At 40.7% G+C, this 24,424-nt stretch overlaps 1 protein-coding gene and 1 long non-coding RNA gene across 5 annotated transcripts in view; both read right to left on the bottom strand.

Moving 5' to 3' along the window:
• LOC124257769 overlaps positions 1 to 24,424 on the bottom strand; it is a 202,720-nt gene that overhangs the window by 151,171 nt on the left and 27,125 nt on the right. The gene's annotated exons all lie outside the window — the stretch shown is intronic.
• On the bottom strand, positions 1,315 to 22,549 carry LOC124257779. The gene is made up of 3 exons (XR_006893367.1): positions 22,470 to 22,549; positions 19,022 to 19,030; positions 1,315 to 1,325 (listed from the first exon to the last, which is right to left on the bottom strand). It is a non-coding gene; the product is annotated as an uncharacterized LOC124257779 (long non-coding RNA).

Below are 24,424 nucleotides of genomic sequence, written 5' to 3'. Positions count from 1 at the left end.
TATATCTACCTGACTATCAATGTGTGATGTTATCAAATGCCACATGTAAAGAAAACAGGCTCGTTAAAGTGAAGCCCTTTTCTCTCTCCATTCTCAACATAGCCTCAATCAAAAGTGTTCAGTCTCTGTTCAGCCCGACTTGGCCCGGGCTCTCAAAAACACCTTAAACCTCACACATGTATTTTTAAATGTGTTTATATCCATAGATTAGTATCATATCTACCTAAATATCACTTGACAGAGTCTCAAAGCGTAGTATTTGAAGCAAACACCTTGCTCAAAGTGAAGCCCTATTTTCTATACATTCTCAACAAAGACACAGTATCACAAGCTTTCGGTCCGGCTTGGCCAGGGCTCTCAAACGCACCTTATACCTCACAGATGTATCTTGAAATGGGTTTATATCCATAGATTGGTATTATATCTACCTACATATCACTTCACACAGTCTCAAAGCGTAGTATTTGAGGCAAACACCTTGCTCAAAGTGAAGCTATCTTTTCTACATATTCTCAACAAACAGTATCACAAGCGTTCTGTACGCCTTGGCCCGTACTGTCAAAAACACCTTAAACCTCACACATGTATCTTGAAATGTATTTATATCCATAGATTAGTATTATATCTACCTACACATCACTTCACAGAGTCTCAAAGCGTGGTATTTGAAGCAAAAGCGTTGTTCAAAGTGAAGCTATCTTTTCTATATATTCTCAACAAAGACACTGTATCACAATCATTCGGTCTGCCGTGGCCCGGGCTCTCAAAAACAAATTAAACCCCACATATGTATCTTGAAATGTGTTTAAATCCATATATTAATATTATATCTACCTAACTATCAATGTGTGATGTTACAAAATGCCACATGTAAAGATAACTGGTTGGTTAAAGTGAAGCCCTTTTTCTCTCTCCATTCTCAACATAGCCTCAATCAAAAGTGTTTAGTCTCTGTTCAGCCCGACTTGGCCCGTGCTGTCAAAACACCTTAAACCTCACACAAGTATCTTGAAATGTAGTTATATCCATAGATTAGTATTATATCTACCTACACATCACTTCACAGAGTCTCAAAGCGTAGTATTTGAAGCAAAAGCGTTGGTCAAAGTGAAGCTATCTTTTCTACTTATCCTCAACAAAGACACTGTATCACAATCATTCGGTCTGCCGTGGCCCGGGCTCTTAAAAACAACTTAAACCCCACACATGTATCTTGAAATGTGTTTAAATCCACAGATCAGTATTATATCTACCTAACTATCAATGTGTGATGTTATCAAATGCCACATGTAAAGAAAACAGGCTCGTTAAAGTGAAGCCATTTTCTCTCTCCATTTTCAACATAGCCTCAATCAAAAGTGTTCAGTCTCTGTTCAGCCCGGCTTGGCCAGGGCTCTCAAACGCACCTTATACCTCACAGATGTATCTTGAAATGGGTTTATATCCATAGATTTGTATTATATCTATCTACATATCACTTGACAGAGTCTCAAAGCGTAGTATTTGAAGCAAACACCTTGCTCAAAGTGAAGCCCTATTTTCTATACATTCTCAACAAAGACACAGTATCACAAGCTTTCGGTCCGGCTTGGCCAGGGCTCTCAAACGCACCTTATACCTCACAGATGTATCTTGAAATGGGTTTATATCCATAGATTGGTATTATATCTACCTAAATATCACTTCACACAGTCTCAAAGCGTAGTATTTGAGGCAAACACCTTGCTCAAAGTGAAGCTATCTTTTCTACATATTCTCAACAAACAGTATCACAAGCGTTCTGTACGCCTTGGCCCGGTCTCTCAAAAACAACTTAAACCCCACACATGTATTCTGATTTGTGTTTAAATCCATAGATTGGTATTATATCTACCTAAATATCAATGTGTGATGTTACAAAATGCCACATGTAAAGATAACTGGTTCGTTAAAGTTACCCCTTTTCTCTCTCCATTCACAATATAGTCTCAATCAAAGTGTTTAGTCTCTGTTCAGCCCGGCTTGGCCCGCGCTCTCAAAAACTACTTAAACCTCACACATGTATCCTGATGTGTGTTTAAATCCATAGGCTGGTATTATATCTACCTGAATATCGCTTTGTAATGTTATAAAATGCAACATGTAAAGAAAACTGCTCCGTTAAAGTGAAGCCCTTGTCTCTCCCGAAACACAACATAGCCTCAATCAAAAGTGTTTAGTCGCTGTTCAGCTCGGCTTGGCCCGTGCTGTCAAAAACACCTTAAACCTCACACAAGTATCTTGAAATGTATTTATATCCATAGATTAGTGTTATATCTACCTAAATATCACTTCATAGAGTCTCAAAGCGTAGTATTTGAAGCAAACACCTTGCTCAAAATGAAGCTGTCTTTTCTATACATTCTCAACAAAGACAGAGTATCAAAAGCTTTCGGTCCGGCTTGGCCTGGGCGCTCAAACGCACCTTATACCTCACAGATGTATCTTGAATTGTGTTTTAATCCGTAGATTTGTATTATATCTACTTAAATGTCACTTTGTAATGTTATCAAATGCAACATGTAAAGATAACTGGTTCGTTAAAGTGAAGCCCTTTTCTCTCTCCATTCATAACATAGCCTCAATCAAAAGTTTTTAGTCTCTCTACAGCTCGGCTTGGCCCGTGCTCTCAAAAACAGCTTAAACCTCACACATATATCCTGATTTGTGTTTAAATCCATAGATTAGTGTTATATCTACCTAAATATCACTTCATAGAGTCTCAAAGCGTAGTATTTGAAGCAAACACCTTGCTCAAAGTGAAGCCCTATTTTCTATACATTCTCAACAAAGACACAGTATCACAAGCTTTCGGTCCGGCTTGGCCAGGGCTCTCAAACGCACCTTATACCTCACAGATGTATCTTGAAATGGGTTTAAATCCATAGATTGGTATTATATCTACCTAAATATCACTCTGTAATGTTATCAAATGAAACATGTAAAGATAACTGGTTCGTTAAAGTGAAGCCCTTTTCTCTCTCCATTTACAATTTAGTCTCAATCAAAAGTGTTTAGTCTCTGTTCAGCCCGGCTTGGCCCGTGGTGTCAAAAACACATTAAAACCTCACACATGTTTCTTTAAATGGGTTTGTATCCATAGATTTGTATTATATCTACCTAAATATCACTTCACACAGTCTCAAAACGTTGTATTTGAGGCAAACACCTTGCTCAAAGTGAAGCTATCTTTTCTACATATTCTCAACAAACAGTATCACAAGCGTTCTGTACGCCTTTGCCCGGTCTCTCAAAAACAACTTAAACCCCACACATGTATTCTGATTTGTGTTTAATTCCATAGATTGGTATTATATCTACCTAAATATCAATGTGTGATGTTACAAAATACAACATGTAAAGATAACTGGTTCGTTAAAGTTACCCCTTTTCTCTCTCCATTCACAATATAGTCTCAATCAAAGTGTTTAGTCTCTGTTCAGCCCGGCTTGGCCCGCGCTGTCAAAAACTACTTAAACCTCACGTATGTATCCTGATGTGTGTTTTAAAATGCAACATCCATAGGCTGGTATTATATCTACCTGAATATCGCTTTGTAATGTTATAAAATGCAACATGTATCTATTATCTATTATCTCCCTTGATCTGTGAGGACGTGTCGGTGACAGCTCTCACTCAATTTTATACCTTCGACTGTCTTTTAAGTGTTTTTAGTCAACGTTCGGACCTAAAAGTGTCTCACAACGACTGGCTGGATGTGTATTGTGTTTTTAGTGAATATATTGCTGATTATACTGCATAAGGTGTGAGTTATGAGTCTGGACTTGGAATCATCACAAGATTTTGTGAACTCAGTAATGGCGACGACCCAAGCGGCCACTCCGAAAGGCGGGAAAAGTCAATCAGAAGAAAGGAAAAGACAGTTGACCAACGATGATAACGATGATATGGATACTACACATAAGAAACAAAAGGGTGAGTCCCAATCGGCGCAACATAATGACTGTATTTCACCCGTAGCTGGGCGCCATGTCGGTAATCACTGTCCACCCGAGTGTGAGAAAGGCTTAGCTAATGTGTTGTCTGCTATTGATAATTTAACGTCGCATTTCGATAAGAGAACTCTATGGAAGACAGATTACTTTCTAAGATGAAGTCCATGCTGGATAGTGAAATAAAGTTTGTGAGAAATGAGTTCAAGGAAGCACTCTCTGACATAAACAAAGAGCTCTCCAGTGTCAAGGAAACGCACTCAATGCAAAAAGAGTATGTACAGAAAGAAATAACTGAACTTAAGAGGTTGAAATCATACGCTGCCGCTGCCAAATCAGAAACTGTTGAGCTCAACATAGTGCTAAAGAATGTTCCTGAGACTGTGCATGAGCACGTGGTGTCGAAGGTGAACGGCATTATTCACGATGGGCTAAAGCTCCGAGATATACAGATGAATAGAGCCGAGAGAAAGCAGTCCAACAACAGCAGGTACCCAGGCGTCATTATCGCAACATGCACATCGGTAGACGATAAGAAGTTAATTCTGAGTGGGAAAAGAAGGTTAAGAGACTCGAGAAACTTTAAAGATATATATGTTGAGAGCGACAAACCACTGCAACAACGTATACTAGAAAGCAACATGAAGCTACTTGTGGACACTGTCGGAGAGGGTAAACAGATTACAGAGAACAGACCGGGATAGACAGCACTATCAGAGGGGGAGGGATGGATACGGACGGGGTGTGGATCGTCTCCCCAGGGACATCAGTGAGGGAGGCGAGAGATCGGCACAACGCGACGACTTTTACCCACGTGCGTCTGTTGATCAACAAGAGCCACGTGACTCGAGATACCCATCCAATCAACGTCACGCTGGTGGCTCGAAGGATCGAGGTCACAGTTCCCAGTCCAATCAACGCAGGTTTTAGGTCAAATGCGGGTTTTGGAATGTTTGCGGCTACTCATGTGATAAACTGTCTGAAAACTTCGTACTACGTTCGCACTGTATAACTGAATGTGATTTAGACATTATTGGAATTGCTGAGACACACTTAAAGGGAACCCAGAAGATAGACGTAGATGGCTACGTGTGGCTCGGACATAATAGAACTCTGACACATACTAGAGCTAAATGCGGATCGGGCGGGGTTGGGTTTTTAATCAAGAGTGCCTTCTATGATTGTTTTAACGTTTCAGTTTTAGATTGTAGTTATGAAGGTATTCTATGGTTGAAGTTTGTTGACAAGTTACATCCTCAATTTAGTTTTGTTATATGTGTGTGTTACCTCCCACCTGAGAACTCCACAAGGCAAATAGATGCAATTGATTTTTATATACCCTATTATTACAGATAGTCAAGTATTATTCTCCTGAAATGACTTTTATCTGTGGCGATTTTAACAGTAGATGTGGTAACCTGCTGGACTATGTAGAAGGTGTCGATTGCCTACCCGAGCGTGTAATAGTTGACTCAACAATCAACACCTATGGTAGACTTTTAGCAGACTTCTTAATATCAGCTAATTTATGTATGGTAAATGGAAGACAAAATGTTTGTAATGATTTTACGTACATATCCACTAGGGTACATCTGTGGTTGATTACTGTCTTTGTCCTTATGACATGTTATATAGGATTGAGAATATGTGTGTTGTTAGGCCAAATGATGTAGCCACTAGGGCCGGGTGTGTTGGGCTTGTAAACCCACAGACGGTGTTAAAGATAGACCACTCAATGTTAACATGGTCTATACATTTAGATATGCCGCCCTGTGACCCTACACCATGTACTCGTCAGCAGCAGACTAGGGTTAAATGTGATACGTCTAATATACCTGATAGCTTTATGCAATCTGATGACAGTTATCGGTCACTTGTGGACATTGTCAATAAATTAGAGTCATCCCAATTTGTACAGGCTGATGTAGACATTGCTTTTAACTCGTTTGTGAATAGTGTCAAAAATGAAATGCACAGTATACTGCCGACAAAAAACCATACTCCTTGATTCCCATGCTAGAAACAAAAAGCGTCGCCGTGCTAAGGAATGGTGGACTCCACAACTGGCACTTTTATGGAACGACATGTGTGTTGCAGAAAGGCGATGGTGTGAATGTAAGGGGATGGGTAGAGCGAATCTTAAACATGAGTATGTTCTAAAACGGGATCTGTTTGATAGGAAAGTTCAGAAAGCGAAGCGTGACTTCCAGACAGGCACCTTACGCGAGTTAGAGAGTTTGTGTGAAAGGGATACTTCAGAGTTTTGGAGGAAGATAGGTAAAGTGGGCGTGGGTTTTGAGAGGAAAAAGACTATCCCCATGGAAGTTAAGCTGTCTGATGGCTCCGTTAGTTCAAATATAGACACTGTTTTAGGGACATGGAGAGATGCGTATGCGAATCTACTCAACACTAATATTAGTTCTGACTGTACACGTGTGCCACGTGACACAAACAGTAACAGTAACAGTGAGCTCAATATACCTATATCGTTGGGGGGAGGTGCAGCGGGCTTTATTGACAGCAAAGGGGAGGTAAATCGCCGGGTATCGATGCTATTCCAGTCGAAGTGCTGAAAAACTCTAATTGTTTGTTATTTCTACATAGCCTTTTTAATGTATGCTTTATCGAGGGTGTTGTCCCTTCTATGTGGGGTAAAGGCGTTATCACACCAATCCCAAAGACCTCCACGGATGACCCCAGGGACCCGCTCGCATACAGGGGTATAACGTTAGCCAGTGCCAGTTATAAGCTTTACTGTGGGGTACTGAACAACAGACTGAGTGAATACATGGAAAGCAATGGCCTTTTACATGATAATCAAAACGGGTTTAGAAAGGGCAGATCTACCATAGATCATGTATATAGTGTTACATCTATTATAGAAACAAGAAAAAGTATGAAAAAATCCACGTTTGCTGCTTTTATAGATTTTAGAAAAGCATATGATTGTATTGATCGGAATATTTTATGGGAAAACTCTCACAAAATGTTAGGGGTAGGATTTTTAATGCAATTATGTCAATCTATGATAACGTCAAATGTTGTATCCGTTGGCCTTTATGGGGTGGAAGATCTATTTTTTAGCTATGGGGCTTTATAGGGTCAAAATCTATTGTTAGACTTCACATAGTCTATTTTCAAAAGTTAGATGATGAGTCACTGCTCTCTCTATTGTATATTTATTGTTAGATCACATATGGTGTGAACACCTGGTGTGTCTATTTTTAGACTCTGGTGGGTATATAAAGTCCCCCCGAACAGTCCTCCATATCATTCTGACTTCAGTCGGGCTACGTACGGATCTTATGTTCTTGACTCTACTGATAGCTGTTCACCTCGAAGATGGAAACCGTTCACCGCGAGATCCTCAGGAAGAACCGCTCCGATCTCGTGACAAGTATACAACGTGTAGAAGATGTGGTCGACAAACTGATGCAGTTTGGTGTGCTTACTTGTTTCATGAAAGCTGAGATTATTGAGAAACCACGGACGTCTTTTGATCGGGTCAGAGAATTGTTAGATATGCTTCCTAGACGGGGCCCTCATGCTTACACCCTATTCTGCAAAGCACTGCAGGAATGTGGAGAGATACAAGCGATGACATTGCTGGGGGGTAGAGACTGACAAGCAGATGACAGAACTTCAGGATCCCAGATGTCATTTACATCTGGGGGGACAACGTCTATGTGACAGCCAAGACATGGGATGGCGTATTGAACATTCATGTGAGGAAGTATGAAGTATACCCGGGTGGCACGGCCTATCCAACCAAGCGAGGCATTGTGCTTACCTTGAAACATTGGGTGGATCTCCCAGGAGCTATTCGATTCATTGAGGAGGCTGTCAACGAAGGGAAACCTAACCCACAGTGGCATTTGGGAGCTAATGTGTTTGTTGCGATGGATAGTACGGGTATAGAGATTCGACAGTGTTGTTGGGATAACTCTATGCAATCTATGGTTCCTCGTGCCAAGGGTATCCTGCTGTCCCTGGACCAGTGGAAGAAACTAGGATACTGTGTGGAAGTGATGCCTGATTTTGTGCCCGAACTGAAGGGCATGGTCCCCTGTATGGCACAAGAGGATCATCAGAATCAGATGGGGTACCTCCAGTGTTCCTTCTGCAACCCCAATGGACATGACATGTGGAGTAACTGACTCTGTTTCTATGGATGGAAGTCACCCTTCAGCAACTTTCATCCATCTGTGTTTACCTTGGATGGTATTACATTTAATTGTGTTGAGCAGTGTTACATGTACTCTAAAGCAATGTACTTTGGAGATTTGAACAGTGCAAAGTGCATACAACAAGAGACTTCACCGGCAAAGCAAAAACGTCTTGGGAGATGTGTGAAAGGCTTTACTCAGAAAGTGTGGGACACTGTCAGTCTTGATGTTATGACAAAGGCTGTAATGGCTAAATTCTCCCAGAACAGTGACTTGAAACACGTATTGATTCAATCCTATCCTAAGCCGTTAGCTGAATCTAGCCCCTTTGATAAAAGATGGGGAATAGGAATTGATGCATCTCATCCGGATATTGACAAACCCTGGAAATGGCCAGGGGAAAACTTGTTAGGAAAAACACTAATGTATGCCCGTGAAAAGCTGTTGTTGTAAATATTGTCTTTTGTGAATAAAATATTGTATTGTATGTTTGTCTTGGGTTTTGCTTAAATAGTATGATGTATGTGAGTTATGTTTAGTTGTGTTTGAGATGGCACCTTGGGAAGACTACTTGAATAGGATCTATTATGATCCAGAACATCCTGGTAGTTATGCTGGACCCAAGAAGTTATACGAAGCTGTCAAAGCTGAGGGTCAGTTTAAAATTGGTCTACATCGAATCAAGAAATGGCTGAAAGGTCAGGAGAACTATACCATGACTCATCAAGTTAGGAGAAAGTTTCCAAGAAATAAGTATGTGGTGGAAGGTTTAGACAGTCACTGGCAGTCTGATCTCATGGATATGGTATCACTAGCAAAGTACAATGATGGGGTCAAATACCTCTTAGTCATCATAGATCTGTTTTCACGTTACTTGTGGGTAATTCCACTCATGTCTACAAAAAGTCAAGACGTGGTGAAAGCATTAACCAACTTATGGAAAACCGAAACACGAAAACCTAAACTATTTCAATCTGACATGGGCACAGAATTTAAGAATCGATGGGTAAAAGCCTTTTTGAAAAAGCATAATGTAACCCAGATGTTTACACTGAATGAAACCAAGGCCCCTTATGCTGAGAGAGTGATTAAAACCATTAAAATGAGACTGTATCGTTACATGTTGAAACACTTTACATACAGATATGTGGATATTTTACCAGATGTAGTCAAGAGTTACAACCATACCAAACACAGAATGTTAGGACAGTCGCCTGTTAGTGTAACTCATAAAAATGAAGATGAAGTAAGACTTTCTCAGTATTTAATTCAACCCAAAACATTTAAACTCAGTAAAAAGAAGTTCACCTTCAAGGTGGGTGACAAAGTCAGAGTGAGTCATCTGAAGAGAACTTTTGACAGAGAATACCAGGAGAAATGGTCCGGTGAAATCTTAACAGTCATCAGAAGATATTGGTCACAAGACAATGACATGTACAAGCTGAAAGATTGGGGTGGTGATCCTATTGAAGGTGCCTTTTATTCATCAGAGCTACAAGCAGTGATAGAAAACCCAGATCAGGAGTATAGAATTCAAGATATAGTCAAAAAGAGGACCAGAAATAAACGGAAAGAAGTCTTAGTGAAATGGCTCCATTGGTCGAAAAAATACAATTCTTGGATCCCAGAAGCAGAAGTGAAACAGTATAAAAACACAATGTAAACTCTTTTCAAAGTCATTTATGATGGAAGAGACAGTAGAGACACATCCTCTCTCACGCAGCAGGTCTGGTGAAAGTTGGACTTTGCTAGGTCGAAAAGTGGCCAAAACAGAAACAGTGTTTTTCTCTCAAATCATCATTATTTACATTGTGGTGATTACGTGTATTGTCAATTTGTCCTTGGGCAGAGGAAACTCCAATTTGTGGACAGCTCTCCTCAGTTCCAGTCTAGGATACCTGTTACCAAATCCCAAGATTAAATCAAAACATGGATAAATACATTACGATCAGAAGTACAGATAGTGAACACCTCTATCCCAACAACAAACCTTATAACTTCAGAGTGAGTTTGAATGAACCATTACATCTTGACCAAAGGTGGAGGATAGGACTGACAGAAATATCTATATTGTCCTTGGACATAGATAAAACAAAATCGGAACGTCGTGACTTATATGTCTATTCCTCATTGTGCGATTCATCACATGTAGGGGAAACAAAACAACCTTTACTCAGACATTTATGTCTCATAGGAAACCGAAAAGAACATTCGTTTTCATTTTCTCAGTGTCAGTATGTCCCTATGAATCTCAGAGATTTTCAGACTGTGGATGTCTATATAACAGACCATAGGGGCAATCAAGCTTCATTTATCCGTGGACCAGTGACAGTGACGCTTCACCTCAGGCCGCTCCCATTTTGGTTTTCATCATGAATAATCCACGATACAAACTCTTCGTACCCGATGCTGAAAAATGGACACGATATTACATGCTCAGGGCTGAAGGGAAAGGAGACCCTTATCATTCTATAACACGTGGAGGAGAAAAATCTGCCATGATGTCTGTCGATCGATATTTGGAACTGTATGATCCAGAGTGGAAGAAAGACAAACAAAAAACCAGAAACCACAGAGCAACCTAAGATTAATTTCGTTACCCCTACTCAACAAGTGGTCGAACAGGCCAAGGCTCTTATTCAGATGCAGAAGAAACCTATAAAAAGGGGAACTAAAGCTGGAAAAAAACAGTTCTTCCCAGAAGCGCAAACTGTACACATCTAAAAGAAGTGGCTCTGGAGATAACTTGGACATACCCGTCAAAAAGAAGAAATAATGGCTTCATACACAGAAAGTGTGTCCGTTGAAGCTATCACTGATGAATTTGATCTCTTCACTGTACCTCCTACCTATGCAGCGGTAGATAAACAGTATTACATGACCTACAGACCAACGTCTCAAATTACAACCGATTCCAGCCCCATTGAATTTAACATCTCAGGACAAGGGGTAGATTACATTGACTTGAGGAGAACTCACTTACATGTGCAAGCCAAGATACTCAAAACAGATGGAACAGACATTACACCAGATGAAAAAACAGCACCAGTCAATTTATGGCTTCAAAGTCTGTTCTCTCAAGTGGATTTGTCTCTCAATGGAAAACTCATTACGAGTTCGACCAATCTATATCCTTACAAGAGTTACATCAAGGTTCTTCTCAACGAAACCACATCAGTGAAACAATCTCTACTACAGTCTCAACTCTATTACAAAGACAGTGCGGATTATTTGGACGAACCTGATCCTAATTCAAGCAACCTAGGTTTATTTGGAAGATATGAATACACTCGTCTTGGAACCGTGGATATGTGTGGACCTCTCTATGAAGATCTGATGGATTCAAAACGCTACTTGATTAATGGCGTGGATTTACAAATACGAATGTTCCGCACCCCTGCTGCGTTTAATCTCATGTCTGGAGAAGACTCACCCAGTTACAAGGTGAAAATAGAAGATATCTATCTGCGAATGTGTAAGATTCGACCCAGCTCAGCCATCATCACCAGTCATGCCAAAATTCTCACCCATCACACTGCAAAGTATCCTTTCACCAAAAGTGACATAAAAACTGTATCTTTACCCAAAGGACAGCTGAACTACACAGTGGATAATTTGTTTCAAAACAAGGTCCCCAATAACATTGTAGTAGCGTTGGTATCTGCAGAAGCCGTCAATGGAAGTTACACCAAATCTCCCTTTAATTTTCAAATGTATAATCTCAGTTCTATTGTTCTTTATGTGGATGGAGAATCACTACCAGGGGAACCCCTACGAGTAACTGATAAACAGTACATTGCAGCTTATAATACTTTGTTTGAAGGAAGAGCATCCAGAGGGTTGGATATCAACAGGGACGACTTTAACGGCGGATATGCTCTGTACCAGTTTTGTCTAGAACCTTATCATTTGAAAGACGACTACTTGGATCTGATAAAAAGAGGAAGCGTAAGGCTACACGTTCAGTTTAGTACAGCATTACCTGAGACAACAAATCTGATTCTCTATTCTGAGGATAATCTCATGCTGACAGTGGATAACGCAAGAAATATATTGTACTCTACACCATGAATTCACTCCAACTGATGTGTGCCCTTGATGCGGATGGAATCACAAAACAGTTTAATGTTAAAATAGGTGCAGCAGACCAACTTCCAAAGAAAATCATCTCCTACCCTCGAGGTTTTATCGTCAATACCCACGATTCAACACAACGAGGTCAGCATTGGATCGCTATTTGGTTACATTCACCAAATTATGGAGAATTCTTTGACAGCTTTGGAGAAAGACCCAGTTACTATCGAAGAGAATTTCAAGACTTTTTAATTAAAAATGGATCATGTTATGAATACAATACCAAAGTACTTCAAAGCAGTGACAGCTCTACTTGTGGACTGTATTGTGTTTACTACATTATGATGAAATGTAGAGGATATGTGTTGTATGACATTCAAAGTAGTTTCACTTCAAATACAATGGTCAATGATGCCATGATGTATGACTATGCTTCTAAGTATTTTAATGCATGTATGTAAAACTGTCCATACTATCTAGATTTAGTGATGGTTAACTATGTTTCATGTTCATAGTGATGAGATAATGTACTTGGAAATAAACATAAAAAAACTAAATTTAGCTAGCCCACAGAAGTCCCCAATCGGAGAAGGACGGTTGGGAGGTATGGCACTGTGTTCTGTTATTATTATAGATGTCTACAGACAAACAACAAGATATACATGTTTTTCAATGTTTAATGACCCCGTTTCACAGGAGTAGAACTACAGGTTAGGGGTCAACCCACAGTCTACTTTACAATCACATAAATTTACAATGTAATCCATTTGAAAGGCTTCTTCTTTTTCCTCTGTTGAGTATGCGCTGGTATTCCCGGAGGTTTAGGCCTCAGTGTCATTTCAGGTGTTTTGGAATTCATTTCCACTTCCAGACGTTGTCTGTTGCCTACAAGTCCTTGCGGCACGTGTATGTCTTTTAAGGCCTGATAGAATTCAGTCATTCCCTTGGGTTGAAAACGTTTATACAGATACTGTGAGTCCTTGAGTAAGTCTGCAATATGACTCCCCTGAATGACTTGACCCTGGTAGATGAGTACACCTTTCCGATTCCATGACAGTCTTTGGTCGGGATCATTTTGTATGTGTCTCAATAAAGCAGCACCTCTCTGTCTGTAAGGTTTGGGGAGAACACTCAGAATCAAACTGGTATCCATGGGTTCTGACTCATCAATGGTGGTATGATGAGTCACATCTGATGACGTATCCATTGCACCACCACCACTCAGTGGATTCACACGATTTTTCAAGAGTCGTTTATATTTATCCATAGGAATGAGCACCTGTTTTTGGATATGCTCCATTACAAAGTCTTCAATAAAGGTCCAACAACCTTCAACACTAAACTAATGACAGCCACACTTTTGGGTAGTAATTGCTGTTTCTTTGTCTTAGATATGGTTTTATCCGCGAGAAACCGAAGTACTTTTCTGTGTTTTCTCAGTGCAGTCAAATGTTTCTTTGACAGAGATACATCTGAGTGTAACAGATTATAAATAATCTCTACCAAGGCTTTTAACTGGTCATCAGTCACACTTTGCAACAGCACCTTCTTTTGAACAGGGGATGTATTCTCCTGCAAAAACCGTAAGAAATATCCGTTCTGTCTGAGTGTCTTAGACATAATGACGTTCCATTCAATGTTCAACACAATTTATAAGCACAACTCTCTGACTCATGGATGACTCCCCTCATTGACCATGACAAACAAAGGCACTGCTATTTATAGTCTCTTCCAACTGAGTCATATGTGTAGTGACTGTCATTCACAATGTAGTCCATGGGTAGAGGACTACCTACCAATATGCTTCTATCCTTCCATGTTAGAGTTAGTATGTATCCCACAGTTATTAACAACACAAGTATACACCATAGAGAGATAATGGTACGTTTCAATACAGGGGGGAGTTCCACGTTGGTTGTTGTGGGAATATTCAGAGACACGTGACAGTCGTCAGCTTGAGACTCCATGTCTACAAATGATAAAGTCTGTCTTAATGACGACTATTTATACTCTTGGCACATACACAACGGGATCTTCCCCTGGAAAAATGCTGGTTCTGAGTCGTAGTTTGTCTTCTGTACGAGGAGACATGTCCAACACCAAATATCCATAAGGCTGTTTCATAGCATCAGTATATGCCTCCACTAATACACCACCCCGGCCAGGAAATAATTGTCTTCCAAGGGTCATTATCTGCGAGGTATCACGCACATTCTTGAACAAGACCAGGTACCACGTGTTCAAGGCTATGGTTCGTGCTGACTTGCCTTGACAATACAAGTTCTGAGTTATAAATATAACACTCAGAAGTCGATGATGACAGCCTTGTGTAAATAACAACTCCATGTCTTTAGAACTTAACACGTGATGTAAAAGATCATCCAGGATGATGAGCCCATGTTGTCCATCAGAGGAAAACTGTTCAATGTCTGCTTCGGTGGGTAATCCTTGTTGGAACACAAGATTTGGCACGGTTCTTTCCATGTCGTCAAACAGAGATTGATAAACACCATAACAGTACAATATTTTCTGGGGTGGATCCTTCACATACATGCCATTCACATGTTGCAACAGTTTATACACCCACTGCGTCTTTCCTGCTCCTGTGGGTCCAGACACACAAATACTGGAGCAGGGTTCAAAAGGTGTTAAACTCTGTGTTTCCCACCAAGGTTTAGTCGGATCAATCACAGCTTTAGGACTCCAAGTAATGGCTGACTTGGGCGTAGTGGGTTGAACTTCAGTCATTCTGTTCTTCTTCTTGAGCCAAGGTTTCTTTCCATCAGAATCTATCTTGTGTACTTGTGATAAATGATTGGATAGTTTTGAAAGTTGTTTTGCAGTACAGCCAGGCACAGGACAATCTTTCTTGACACGACCCATGTTGTGACTGCTCAATGGTTCCAGTTCAACTGATAAAACAACTTAGAGGGACACGTATATAGCTTGGGAGGACACTTCAGGGACACATGAGGGACACATGAGGGACACAGAGGGACACAGAGGGACACTCGAGGGACACAGACGGACACAGAGGGACACTTGAGGGACACAGAGGGACACTTGAGGGACACAGAGGGACACTTGAGGGACACAGAGGGACACTTCAGGGACACAGAGGGACACTTCAGGGACACATGAGGGACACAGAGGGACACTCGAGGGACACAGAGGGACACTTCAGGGACACAGAGGGACACTTCAGGGACACAGAGGGACACTTCAGGGACACAGAGGGACACAGAGGGACACAGAGGGACACTTGAGGGACACAGAGGGACACTTGAGGGACACAGAGGGACACAGAGGGACACTTGAGGGACACAGAGGGACACATGAGGGACACTTGAGGGACACAGAGGGACACTTGAGGGACACAGAGGGACACTTCAGGGACACAGAGGGACACTTCAGGGACACAGAGGGACACATGAGGGACACATGAGGGACACAGAGGGACACTCGAGGGACACAGAGGGACACTTCAGGGACACATGAGGGACACAGAGGGACACTCGAGGGATACATGAATGACACAGAGGGACACTTCAGGGACACAGAGGGACCCCATACAGCTTGAAGATTAGCTCAGAAGACCCAGTGAAGTAATAGATTGAGGGGTTGATTTGTTAAAACCACAACCCCTACAAACCATTACTATTCAATTACAATTCACGGGTCCTCCGGCCCGGTCTCTGATGATATGACATTGGTTGGCTGGTTGGCTGGTTGACTGATGGTTGGATGATTGGTTGGATGATTGGTTTTTTGTTTGATGTTGGGAAGTATTGGTTAGTTGATGATGGGAGGAAGAGGCTAATATCCATAAGGCAAAGGGTCCAAGTTGGGCTGAATGACCCGTTTGTTATAAACCATCTGGTACTTTTTCTTCTCTTCTCTATTGTAGATTTTCCGTTTCCTTTTCTCTCGTGAGATCTTGGAAGGATTGGTTACTATAATGGTTTTGTCTCTCTTGGGTGAAAGTACAATGTCCCGAATGGCTTCAAAATTGATGAGTTGGGTGTTCTTGAAATTCAAAGAAAACCCCGGACTTTACACACATGTTTCCCCTTTTAGTTTCATAACTATAATTCTTGGGCCCTGCAGACACAAACTCCTCAATGTAGTCATTATTGTCCAGTTCATTGGTAAGATCACCAAGATAATCTCCGAGTGGTGGCTTGTAATCATTGGGTTTGGCTACATAGATCACAGAATCAGTGTCATAATACAACACTTGTTGATCCAACTTTTCTAGGACACTGTATAACTTCAGTCTTGCCCAAGCAGTGGTGAATGTGGCCAAGAAGATGTTGGTCTTGTTATCTTCCGGGACAAAGTTAGATTTATGGTTATATTCCAACTGTAAAATCCGATCTGTCAGTATGTGAAAATCTGTCACTTCCTTGGTAGGATCTGTCAACATCTGGAAGAACTTTTCTGCTTCTGTGTCATGGATAAATTCTGATTGTTTCATGTTCAAACGCTGTCCAAATTTTCCCCAGAAACTGTTCAAACATAATTTAGCCAGGGATCGTAGTCCTGGGTTTTTTTTCTATGTGATCCTTGTCCAGTTGTATACCTTCCTTCTCTCTGTAGTCCGCTATGTATTTCTCCTTGTCATCTTCCGTTTCACACCATGCTGGCCATCCACTGGCTTGTTGTTTTAACTTCAAGAAGGTGTTGATGTAATCCGTAAACAATCCACACTGTCCTGTCTCAGGGTTGTACTGAGCTGTTTCTGACCAGTGGTAAATCTCATACACCTTGATCACTCTATATCCTTTCTCAATGGCTTTCACAATTTCAGGTGTACACCAAGTTCCTAGGATGGCTCTCTGCTCATCTGAATGTTCACAAGGGGTCTGTTGCTCCTCGTCAGCACAGGTACAACATAAAGGAAACTTTAGCTTGCCTTCAGATCGATAGGGGAGTACTGGATGATAGAGTTTTCTAGGCGGTAATATCTTCACCTTGGCAATTCCAAAATAGTGATCCAAAGACTGGAAATTCTTGTGAATGATTTGGGGATGTCCAATAGGGTACTGGCAATATTTGTTGACCCATGGGTAGAGACTTGTAAAGTCCACGTAATGAATTTCTTCACTATCTTTCACCTTGTAGTGAAGTGTACTGGCATTGGTCCTGCCGCCAAAAAAAGGAGTCACGTGGCTCTAAGCGATCCTGTATGTCCAGTGTACTGACAAAAACCTTCATGTCTGGTTTATCCTTTAATTGTTGGTGGAACTCGTGTTCCCAGATGGCAACCACTTTGTAGCCTTTCTGTTTCAACACCCATGATTTCTTACAGGTGAGAGCATAAAGTTCTTCCATAGACTGTTTGGTCCTGGGGAGTATGGTCGATGATCTGGCGTGTGGAAAGCATGTCTTACAACCATGGTAGCAACAACCATGGAATTCCAGTACTGTGTTTGTTTTGGGACAATAACCATCCACTCGGTAGTTGGTTCCAGACACCTTATGCTCACCTCCATTCAGGGCATGTTGTATGTCAATATTTTCTGAATGCATGATCCATTCTAACCATTGAATGGAAACTTTACTATATTGCCCATGTCCAACATACCCCTGACATGGTACTTGAGCAATGGCGCTTGGAACTGTTTCTGCTTCATGGACAATGATACCCCTCTTTTGAAGCTGTCTTTGTGACATCCACTGACCACTCTCGAGCTTGACATCACATGACCCATCTTCTTCTTCGGAGGGTCTGGAAGACATCCAGTTTGTGATAGTTTGTCCATCAGTCAGTCTGACATGTTCGTGAGGTTTCAGAAACTTGGTTTTAAATATGTTCATGCACAAGGAGGCTATAGTGATAGAGTTTGCAAAGGGGATCAACGCCCTCAATGATCTTTCCTTCCGTTTCCTCGCCTGTGGCCTCCATCATCAGTTGCTGAAACTTCAGACAAGCTTCTCTGAGTATAGTGACATCTGAGATACAGTACTCCTTCGTTTCTTTAGAAAAATCAAATTGTCCATGTTGTTGGCCGTACCATGACAAGAATGCATCTCTGTCTGTAGCTCCCATGTAGTCCACTCCATACATGTGAGGATCTGGAAAAGCTCCAACATAATTTTGGTTCTCCTTCAAATTGAACCAATGTGGGAAGTAACCCTTCTTCAGTTCTATCAGTCCAAAAGCTTTGGGTAAGGAGGCCAATTTCATTGGAAGAAAGTTGAGACTGTCTATGATTCTAATGTTGAGGCCTTTCTCAATCTGCATGTACATAATTTTAGAACCAGTGTAAATGATTTTGCTTGGATACATGGATTGATCTATCATGTACTCCAAAAGAAAGTATCCATCATAGGCTTTGCTATTGTGAGCAATAGCTGTGAAGTCTTTATGATTGCTACTGAAGAGCCATCTTGAAAATTCAATGTGAGCTCCATCTCCCTTGAAAATCACTTGACGAAATCCACAACTTTCTTCACAAGGAGGTTCCTTAAATTGTTTGGTTTTCATGTCCCTTGCATTACAGGCAGGGCATCTAGAACCACAGTGATGACATTTGGATTCCTCATCGACTGACTCTGTTTTGCAAACAGGACAGGCTGACTGAGCCACCAAGTAGTTGGGAACATGTTGACATTTACCACACCAGGATTGATGACAATGTTGACAAATAGATGACTGATGGGGACAGTTATCAGCAGGACAGGTAGGACAGGGCCCTTGTGGCGAATAACCTTCTTCACACATCAACTGTTCATCCTGTCGACATTCAAAGTCGTAAAAGATAAATTTACTCTTGGTCTCGTCCACTTCATTAGGTTTCTGGTAACAAAGATGATCTTGTTCCACCACTTCTTGACATCCAGGACATTTCCATTCTCCGCAGTGGTGTAATTTGGGGTCCCTTTCACTTCGACATAATACTTTCTTACACATGGTACATTTCCAGAAACTCTCACATTTTGAGGGTGTGTATGTACCATTCTTTACATTTCTTTTTCCAGTTTGGTGGCGCTGGAAACATTCAGGTGATCTACAGGTCATATGGCAATGTCGGCAAGTCAATGGAGTATCCGTTTCAGGACACTTTTGGCTATGGCATACAATGCAGGTCTCAGAGCAGGAATGATACAGTTTGTTATTGTAAGGTTTCAAACACCGCTCACAAAAATATGAGGCAGAGAAAAATCCAGTAATGTTGACAATGGCATGGAAATGAGATTGTGGTTTTTCGACCAGGTAGAGAAAGAGTTTGGGTTGTTCTGACTCTTGATCACCAACCCGGATAAACTTGTTCCCTCTTTCAGCGCTGACCACTAGAATCTGACATCCTAGTACTTTCTCGAAAGCTGGAATATCATTCAAATGACAGGCACGATCTGTAGGGATACCTGCCAATTTACATAACTTCAGGGCCAACTTTCCTTGATCATGGCGTGACTTTTTTGTTAAATCTTTAGAAAAATGTTTGGGACATTTCCGATACTGGAGTACTAAGTCTATCAAGGGTGTTTGAGTATGACCAATGAGTTTCTTCCAGTCATCTTGACTAATTTGATTAGCTTTGGCCCAGCACACAATAATGGCTCTGACCATACATAGGTTATCCTCGTTGACAATCTGCACTATGGATCGTTTCAGATGAATAGAGTTGTTTGGACCTGTGAGTTGCATTAAGGTCTTGTTGGATCGACCGCCTCGAGGTATACGTATGATTCCTATATCCACATGAAAGGAGACATTCATGGCTAGTTCTTCACGACTGTTTAACACTTTCTCAATGTGTTTCATGATCAGTTCTGCATGTAACTGGGACAGAGGTTGTAGAGGTACCACAATAGCCTTATTTAAGGCTTGATGATGGATAATGATTCTCCCCAAATCCCCTTCCTGAACATCATCAGGGGTGGCTTGCTGTAGAACCTCTTCAAACATATCCTGAAGCTCAGTGTACAAAGTCCTGAGACTTTGACCTTGCCATTCGTCGTTAAATTTGATCTCATAGGTTGTACTTATAGCTCCAGTCTTGGCAAAGGTCTTGGTGTTCTTCTTTGTAAAAGTATAGGGTTGAGTTTTAGGAGACCCAGCATCAGGGAGGGGGGACCCTACACCACCATACTGGTTAATAGTACGTTGTCTTTTTGGAGGATTGGAGTCAGTAGACAGATCTGTAGAACGCTTAGGGCAGGTCATCCTGTGTTTTCTGAGATCAGGCATTCTCCTAAATGTATTTCCACAGAAGGAACATGGTAAACCCTTCTGTCGTCGATCATTGGTTTTGTTTAATGTTGGATCAATACTCTCCAAGGAGGGACTGTCATTAGAGCTGAGATCATATAAAGAAGACATTTCTTCCATTTCCTCAGGGGTAAATTGAAGATCTTTTACCAGCTGGTCTTCAAGTGTTGCTATTGGTGTTGTTGCTGCAACGGACTGATCTTCTGTCTGTCTACACAGCAAGCATACAGACCTCATACCTACTCGCTCATCGTTTGACAGCCCGTGTTCTTCTGCCCACTTGATCAAACTGGCATAGTCATCAAAAGAATCTATTTTGGCCTGGAGATCCATCTGAAATAAAACAAATATTCACCCTGAACCATACTTTACAGTATTGTGTCATTTTCAATCATATTGTGGCAACATGCCAAATAAATAGTATGTCATTATTATTATTCATATATACACTTAAAATAAGACATCATTTAGAAATGTGAGCAGCCGTTTGGGATATGTAGCCGGTTTGGTTATGTGGCCGTTTTAAAAGTGTCGTTTGCGAACCGGTTTGACACAGAACCGGTTTTAGGCTGAGACACGTGTGTCCCTAAAACCGCGCGAAAATGTCTTTGTTCGAGTGATAGCACATGGGGACTTTGTCTGACTGAGAGCGCAGAGGTACAGGGGTGGTGCGACGTGTTACTCTGTGACTTGATGGATTATAATACACAAATGTGATGGATGTATTGTGGATTTTTTAACTCTGGACTGGTAAGTCGATCTATGCAGTGTCTAACAGTATTTCAAGCCGTTGTTTTCATGGTCTGGATGCCTTTAACGACGTTATGGGTGTTACATAGCACACAGAACGAATGTATAAGTTGATTTTCGTATGAATAGTGTATATCATGTACATTTTGTAATACATGCTAAGGTTGTGTTTATTCTATTTATTTTGTATTTCTGTACGTATTTCAAACAGGAAAAAAAGTGTTTGTCTTAAGACATGTTTTTTGGTGTCGGATTGTCCAGGTAGTTTGTGTTACATTCCCAATGTACGGAGCTCGAATTCATGTTAAAAATACTAACATTTTATTTGTGCAAGTCTTAAACATTCAATATGGCAGCCTGACACGCAATAGTGACATACTTTCATCCAGATATTTGGGGAGTTAAGCATGTTGTTGTCATTGTTTTGAATGCGAACGTTAAACATAGTACACAGAACGCATAATTTTCGCATGAATAGTGTATATCATGTACATTTGTGTGACACACCGAAGTTTATTCATATTACTGTGTTGGATTGACATAACACATGTTGCTCATTCTACAGGGATTCTAATATTCTGTATGCATAGCGATTCTACAGGGATTCTTATATTCTCCACAAACTATGATTTCCACGATTTTCATTTTTTATAATTTCAATAGTGTCATTGAGTTTCAAAATGGCGGCGGGGACGCGATCTATGATCTGGTTTCTTCAATGGGCGTGAAGGCCGTCATGCTTCTTGGGTCATTGAACGTAGGGAGAGGCAATGTTATGGCAGAATGACCATGGCACACCTCACTCGGAGGCTGTCGCAAATTAAAAGAAAGTATTAACATGGACACTCGGTAACATGTATTTGAAGTTATTTATTTTTCACTCCATTATACGTTTGTTTTCTTAATCTTCATGCTTGTGTGGGAGAGGGGATTCCCTTCCCGTAAACATAGCTTTGAATGGCTGTAGGTCGGACTTACGGGTGGGCAAATGAGTCATTCATTGTTGGAGTACAGTATGAATCAATCTGTTTCTTCACATGAATGGGTTACTTGTTTCAACCCCTCTAAACATCTAGATTTACCACCACTGTTTGCCTCAATAATGGATATACCTGCTGGACTGGATCTATCTGTTCATGGAACTATTCTAAGTGAAATTGTGCTGTTCATGGACATATGTGCTCATGGACGTATGTGTGCTGAGGATTTCCTATGGATCACATGAGGTAAGTTGCTTCAATTCTCTATTCTGATGTTAGTATGTTTCCACAAATGTGAAGGGTAACTTACCTTAATGTTCTGTTGATGTACAGTTGAGAGGCTGATGAAAATATATATCCAGTAGACAGTATAATCCAAGGTTGTTTAGTAATCCAGTGTACACAGTATAATCCAATGAGAAATGCACTCTGGTATATCCACAATGTGTGCAATCACTTGAATGTATATCCACTAATGACTTCAGAGACTGAGTATGACATGAGGCTGTTCGGGTGGACTTTATATACCCACCCGAGTTTAAAAACAGACACATCAGGTGTGCACACAATAGGTCTAACTATAGACCTGAGACAAAGACTGATGGTCTAAAAATAGACACACCAGATGTTCACACCATAGATCTCAATATACAATAGAGAGCAGTGACTCATCATCTAAAAATAGACTATGTGAAGTCTAACAATAGATTTTGACCCTATAAAGCCCCATAGCTAAAAATAGATTTTGCCCCCATAAAGGCCCATAGCTAAAAATAGATCTTGCCCCCATAAAGGCCTTGATACTACTTTTACTTGATTCTTATTGTTATTTGGGCCTGTTACTTAATGAACATCTAGATTATTCTAGAATGGCAAAGGCCGCAGCAAGTTCAGCCAGCAGAGCCCTAGGTTTGTTAATCTCCAAGTTTAAGCTCATTGGTGGTATGGAGTACCGATTGTTTACCAAACTTTATGATTCCATGGTGTGGTCTGTTTTAGATTATGGCGCATGTATATGGGGAACACAAAACATGTCATGTGTGAACGCTGTGCAAAACCGTGCATTGCGGTTCTATTTGGGTGTGAAAAAGTTTGCACCCAACGCAGCTGTGAGCGGTGACATGGGTTGGACTCCCCCTATCGTGCGCCAGTGGGGCAGTGTTGTCAGATTTTATATACGTCTTTGTAACCTGGATCAATATCGACTAACGAGCAAAATTTTTCTTTGGGGTAACCTTTGGGCTTTTAGAAGAAAAAGAACCTTAATTTTAAAATTCATAAAAGTTAGCCAATGTTGATCTTGAGCACTTTATTTCCCCACTAATAGTTTTAACTCCAGGTTTATTGTACAAAGTGTTATGCAGAAATTATTTGATACTTATAGACATGAGTGGAAGGAATCGGTAGGGAATACCTGTGGTCCATCTAAACAGGGGCAAATAAGCTACGCTTTTATGGTACTTTTAAGGATGTTTATACCCCAGAATTTTACGTAACTCATCCCATGCCCCGCCCATACAGAAGTGCATATGCTAAGTTCAGATCCGGCACTGCACCAATTAATATTGAGCTGGGTAGATACAACAATATTCCACTCAACGACAGAAAATGTTTTTATTGTAAACACTGTGTTGAAGACGAAGTTCATGTTTTAATTAATTGTCCGGTTTATAGGGATGAACGTTTTAGTCTTTTAAATACTTGTGATAGCCTATGTCAGAATTTTAGTAATCTTACTGATATACAAAAAAACTGCTTTTATCCTGTCCAATAGCAATATCTGTTTTATAGCTGCCAAAACCTGCCATGTTGTTTTAAAAAGGAGAAAATCCGTATTATATAACTTTTAATTATTGTTATTCATAATACATGTACATGCAATTTTTAAAGAATTTTAGTCTCTCATAATTCCGTATGGAATGGCCCTATGTAAATATATGTTTAATTAGTTTGTATATATGTATAACAGGGGTGAGACTTTAATAAATAATCTGTCTGTCATCTGTCTGTAAAGAAAACTGCTCCCTTAAAGTTAAGCCCTTGTCTCTCCCCAAACACAACATAGCCTCAATCAAAAGTGTTTAGTCGCTGTTCAGCTCGGCTTGGCCCGTGCTGTCAAAACACCTTAAACCTCACACATATATCTTGATTTGTGTTATATCTACCTACATATCACTTCACAGAGTCTCAAATCGTAGTATTTGAAGCAAAAACGTCGCTGAAAGTGAAGCCCTATTTTCTCTACATTCTCAACAAAGACACAGT

This window comes from Haliotis rubra, unplaced genomic scaffold, assembly GCF_003918875.1.
Source record: "Haliotis rubra isolate DU_JTF1 unplaced genomic scaffold, ASM391887v1 Scf672, whole genome shotgun sequence".
Taxonomy (NCBI): Eukaryota; Metazoa; Mollusca; class Gastropoda; order Lepetellida; family Haliotidae; genus Haliotis; species Haliotis rubra.
The sequence above is the reverse complement of the archived record's forward strand: the minus strand, read 5'-3'. Positions and strand labels throughout refer to the sequence as shown.